Below are 6,525 nucleotides of genomic sequence, written 5' to 3' on the forward strand. Positions count from 1 at the left end.
ATTACACAATTTATATCACATTACCTATATTATTAAAACTTAACATATTTCAATCATAAAGTCCCATTTACATGCATCATTTGAATCATAAAGTATCATTCACATCCTAGAATAGGCCTATTGCTCTTTCATCATATTACATACTTCATATTACATCAAGTCTTCATATACTATTTACAAATCCTCCAAATGACATATTACAATCTTCCTTCAAATATACACAATAAATACTCCAAATAAACATGATAAATCAAGACTAAACTTAGACAAAATACATCATGAACAAAATGATAATCATAATCATATGCATTATTCATGACCTAAGTCTAGCCTAGGCCCACTGCCCAACAAAATGCAAAATAGGTAGTCCTACGTCCAAATCATCCTACGGGCTTCTTGCCCGCCGCTCCGACACCACTGTTACCTCCTGAAATAAAGCTCCCAAAGCGGGGTGAGATATACAAATATATCTCAGTAACCTAGAGGTTCTGGAGAATACTCCGCCCAATGGTTCACTTCGATGCATATAAATAACAAAACATAATATCCGAAAAAGAGGTAAAGCAAGGGATTTAGAGAAATATGGGAGCATAGGGATACAAAATACGACAAAGCTGGGTTGGTCAATGCCAAAACCACGCAATGTCTAGCCTATTGGCTCGGCATATAAGCCTACGAGTTTCAAACCAAGGCGTGTTCCCAGAACATCAAACCAAGGCACCCTCTATCCATATCTACCCAAGACTTCCTAGTATGCTCCTATCCGAACCACATACCACGACACCAAGTCAACTGGAACTCCCTCTCGGAGACCTATCCAGCGGAAGTCCGTAACGCCCGAAGGCAAACAGTCTACTGGCCAGAGACACGGTACAACCTATGTACCAATACACATACAATATGCGTGAACATGTTATCCTATATTATTTACATACACTTCCTACCATCACCCTCAACGGGTATGGTGGAACACACAAGGGGATTAAACCTCAGAACCAAGAGGTTACCTGTATACTCCTCTCCTCGTAGCTTCAATGCAATATTTCCCCGAGCTAGATACACAATCAGAATGCCTACACAGAGAAAATTCCCAATCAACTTCCATTCACCAACTACATGCCAATTCTCAAGCATAAATGCATGATTTAAAATACTCACCACAATCCCTTTTGGTCCGGGACCAAGGGCAACCAACCGGGCTCATGGTTCAAGGTTCAAATCCGTGGGAGGTAACTTACATTGATCATATACGGATCATTAAACACGGCAAACCCACCAAAGTAAAAAAAACATCAAAATCTCATCCCCTCACCTAGTGAGGTTCGGCCAAATTAGTGTTAAAATCAAAATTATTTTTCTTTATTTTCTTTTCATTTTTCTTAAGCCTTCGTAGGTTACCCTAATGTCATTTTAAATGCCAATTTGCATCCAACATCATTCAAACATCATTTTGCCAATTCATTCGCTCTAGGTTCAATACACAATCCAACACCATCCAATATTTTTCCATTGATTTTCAAAGCTTTCAACCATCACAAAACCCTTCTAATTACCATTAACACACAACACGTCATCCAAATAATTTTACAACATCATGTTCCCTATGATCCTACACAAGGTAAAATTCTCCCTTGGCCTATACCAAGGATTTTTCAATCCAATTCAACTACTCCACACCTCACACAATCATATTATTAACTCATACAAACATCCAACAATTCAATTACACAATCCTAACAACAATCCCCAACACAAAGTCATGGAAATTCATCCAAATTTTCCTAAGTTATCATAAATTTCACCAATAATTTTTATTGCATTTATAGCCGCAACACATCATTCTAAGACATATTTATCTAATACACGTTTCCTATTTGAGCTCTCTAACAACATCAATCATACAAACAAAGTCTAGGGCTCATGAATTAAATCAACCAATCCAACCAACAAATTGTAATGAAACTTACTCAATAGCCTGGCCTAGGACTACTCCACAACATACTAAACCATTGGGGAATCAATCAACTCCCTGAGTGAAAATCTATACACAATGGTCGCGGGTTTGGGGGGGATTTCTCAAAATATAGTGGGTTTCAAGGCTCAAGACTACCACCAATGTGTTTAGGAGGTGATTTCCAACAAATTTCAAGACAAACTTTGCTTGATTTGGTGCTTGGATGATGAAGTTAGAGGAGAAAGAAAGCTTTAAGTGTTTTTGGCCATGGAGGGGGGGGGACTCGGTTTTTGGAAAGAGAAGGGGAAAGAAGAAGAACATGAATAGTGATTTGCCATGTGGCTTAAGTGATTTAAGTGGGGTGGGTCCCACCGCCACCTCACGCGGTTTCAAACTAATTTAAAACTACCGCTTAATCCGCTAAACGTCCGTAAATTCATAACCTATTTAGAAACTATAATTTTTAATATTAACCATTTTCCTTTAATCACCCTTGATTAGATGAATCCTGAGTTTTCCGGTCGTTCGTAGAAACTGCAGTTTTAAGCTGTTACGCACACCGTAGGCACGCTTCCCCGAACTTACTAATTTCTGTCAATTTTCATCAGAAATCATATTTCCTAGTCATATACACCATTTATAACTTGTATTTAAAACCTAGATCTCAAAACTCAATCGGCACGTTTTACGGTGCAACTGTACCGCAATATTTCTACCCGGTAAAAACATTATTCACTAAATTTTCCAAAACTTGTCAATCCACTCAACTTTTCGTTCTGAATCAATTTCCAGGGTTACTTTCATCATTTGAGGCCATCTACTCAACTTTACCTTCCTAAGGTTGCGTGTTTGGTTAATTACCGTTTTACATTTTCTTTGTATTTTAGCCTAATTTCCAGGATTTTTACTAATCCTTCCCTTTAATCCTCATTCAATATTTTAATATATAATTTCAAAATGTTAGGTGTTATACTATACCTGGAATCTCGGATGCCTTCCATGCAAATACGTCGGAATTCTCATTAAGGAATGAGACTAGCTGCTTTTTCGTTTCGGTCTCCAAACCTTATTCGACCTTAGTGCGACGTTTGTCGTCCCCTCCGATGCTGATGTCTTCTAACTCCCCTTGTGGTTTTGGGCGAGGTGCTTAGAGTTCTTCTCTCATGTCTAGCTCGACTAGATTTACTTGATTTTCTCATGTGTACACGAATTGGTCTTTGGGGGAGACTTTATCTCCTCCTCTGACTCTTGGAGGGGATGACGACCCGCCCTGAAGTATCCTCATTGTTTCATAGTAACATTCTCTGGATTCTTTTTGGTCTCCTCTTATGGTGACGACGTCATTTTTTGACCCCACCATTTTCAATGCTTGATGTTTGGTGGAGACCAACATGTCCCATTCGTGGATCGTAGGTCGGGCAATGCTTACATTGTAAGATGAGGTCGCATCTACTACGATAAATCGGACTCTGCCGGCCTGATATGCCTCCTTAGGTCAATGTAACCCTTTAGGGGAGACAGTTCTCCATTGAAACCAATTAGCTCGGTGACGAATGGTTTTAAGTCTTGCTCATCTAAGTGAAAGTTAAATTGACCTTGAAGGCCAAAGCATGTGAGAGGGAAAAACAAAATTTTTCATGCGGAATCACACATGCAATCAAGACTCATGCTTTAAGACAACATGATGTTACCTTTGTTTGTTATTCAAACACCAAGGAGATCAGTGTAAGGTTTGAAGGGTTCAAACCCTCTAACGTTGATCCACACCACCCACGTCAAGATGCAAGAACTCTTCTTGAAAAGCCACCAATTGATCACCACAAAAGCTTACTAGGCGACCAATGTGTGAAGGAGGAGGCTAGGTTAAGGTGTTTAGAAGAGTGAAATTTTCAGCTTAAAACTCCACAAAAGTGGCGCATGGATTTGATGATATATGGCTAGGTTATTTTTCAAAACCTCTTAAGAAAAACCTAACAAAAGGATGACCAAAGGAGATGAGAGAACTATCAAAATTGGATCAGATTTTTCTCTAAAAATCTGACCATAAGTAGCGCACAATAGAGAGGAAAAATAGAGTTGTTGCAAAATCAAATCTTGCCAACAACCTCCTATCATATCCTCATGATATCAAGTCAATATCTTAACAAAAATCTGACTTAACAAACATCATATGGCAAGCCATATGGTGCGCACAATTCAACCCCAAAAACAGTCCAGATACGTTGTGTAGTTGCATTCAAATTTGAACCAACTAGATTGATTCTCTCAACAAACCAAATCTGATTTGGAGCCTATTTGGTTGACAAGATGATACTCACAACAACCAAAGTGGCGCCCAAAATTCAGCCTTCGATGTGATCAAAGATCTCCTCTTGATACTAGGGACTTGTTCCAACAAGATCTTATCTTATCCTTTTGTTATGAAACAACTTTTCATAGCCAATTCAAATTCGAATTCAACGTTCAAACATTTAAATTCAAAATTCAAATTCTAAATTAAATTCAAAATTCAAATTTCAAAATTCCAATTCAAAATTCAAAATTCAAATTTCAAAATTCAAATTTCAAATTCAAAATTCGAATTTCAAAATTCAAATTCAAATTTCAAATTTCAAATTCAAAATTTCAATATTTGATAATTAATTTAACTAATTAAATTAATTAGTAATGTCTTGGACCATCCAAGCCCATTACATGATCCATGCGCCATTTTTCCTTTTAGGTGGGCTTCCAAACTTCTTTTTGGGCTAACAACCATTATTAGGCCCAATACCTTTAATGCTATATCATCATGACAATAAGGTGTTAGTGTGTGACCCATTAGGTCCAACATAGCCACTAGCATAAATGGGCTTGGGCCCAACAAGCCCACAACCCATCTAATGACAACACAGAGCACTAGCAATGCTTTGTTGCCCCAGAGCTATTTAGGTTATTGACATAATCATCCTATTATACATATTTGGTTACCGTATGTATTTCCTTTCGTCTCGGTTACCTTCCCATTAAACCTAGGGCAAGGAAACATATCAACCCTTGCGGTTTAGGGTAAGCTTTATTCGAAATAGGGAATCTTCAATTTACTGACTCTAAAGGCAGATCATCTCATGATCTCTTTTACTATGCATAGATTCCTGAGTCCTGTAAAAGTCATCCCGATTTCTCCGGTTTACAGATAACCTAATCCTTTACAGAGATTTAACGAATTCCTTCAGCTTATCACCCTAGGCCTGTGCTCTTTCAGGACATGCCCAAAAGTATACCTATGAGTCTCCATGTTTCAGGCAGACGAGGTATACAATCAAAACATGCCTTCTAGAACACAGTCTAGGTGACAACTTATGGTCTAAGGAAAGACATACCCAAATATTAAGAGACTGCTCTAATGATACTTTTGTAAGATTTCCTCATAGAGTCTCTTTCTGGGTCTGTTCAGTGCGAGCTATACCCTTATAGGTCCACCCACGACTTTAGCTAAGACATCTCCATATCTGTAGCTCATGAGGTCTTTACCTTGCATCCGAATACAAGTAGATAAGTCGTGCTAGTCTTACCCGAGATCACTGATCCCCATTCTTAGTGTCTCTAGACTAGGAACATAAAAGTAGGAATAAACATCCAGTATCCTTGAATTCTTATGATCGTGATCTCATCACAGATACTCAAGAGATACCTATTTTATTCCAAGGGGTTCATCCAGTTACTCATATAAAATATTAACTATAATATTGAGATAAAATATGAAATAGGATAGAGTGCTTTTTATTTATTTGCGACAATATAAAAGGTCCACATATGTCCTAATCTAATCAAAAGATTGTCTCTAGGACATCCATATACTAACAAGCTCCCACTTGGCCTAGAGCCAATCTGACCTAAGTCGTATACCTAAAGCCTCATAATGACTATCATGTTTTCTCTGAGAAACAGCCTTTGTCAGAGAATCGGCTAGGTTATTATCTGTGGGAACATAATCCATCTTTACATCTATCCTATCAATGATTACTCTAATCAGGTGATATCTGCGGAGCACGTGTTTAGATCTTTGATGAGACCTAGGTTCCTTTGACAGCGCAATGGCTCCAGTGTTGTCACAAAACAACTATATGGGCTCATCCATGTTTGGAACCACCCTTAGTTCAAATATGAACTTCTTGATCTACACGGCCTCTTTAGCCGCTTCTGAAGCAGCTATGTATTCAGCTTATGTCGTTGAATCTGTTGTTGTCTCTTGCTTGGAACTCTTCCAAGATACTGCCCCACCATTTAAGGTGAATACGAACCCTGATTGTGACTTGCAGTCATCTTTGTCACTTGGAAAGTTGGCATCAATGATCCGTTCACTGAAAGCTCATCAACCCCACCATAGACCAAAAACGCATCCTTTGTTCTTCTCAAGTACTTAAGGATGGTCTTGACTGCTGTCCAGTGACCCTCTCCAGGGTCATACTGGTATTTGCTCGTAATGCTTAAAGCATATGAGACATCTGCTCTCGTACATATCATGGCATACATGATGGATCCAATAGCTGAAGCGTATGGTATTCCACTCATACGATCCTTCTCAGGCT

This window comes from Gastrolobium bilobum, unplaced genomic scaffold, assembly GCF_033153095.1.
Source record: "Gastrolobium bilobum isolate Gb01-03AN ecotype WA unplaced genomic scaffold, APGP_CSIRO_Gbil_v1 utg628, whole genome shotgun sequence".
Classification (NCBI taxonomy): domain Eukaryota; kingdom Viridiplantae; phylum Streptophyta; class Magnoliopsida; order Fabales; family Fabaceae; genus Gastrolobium; species Gastrolobium bilobum.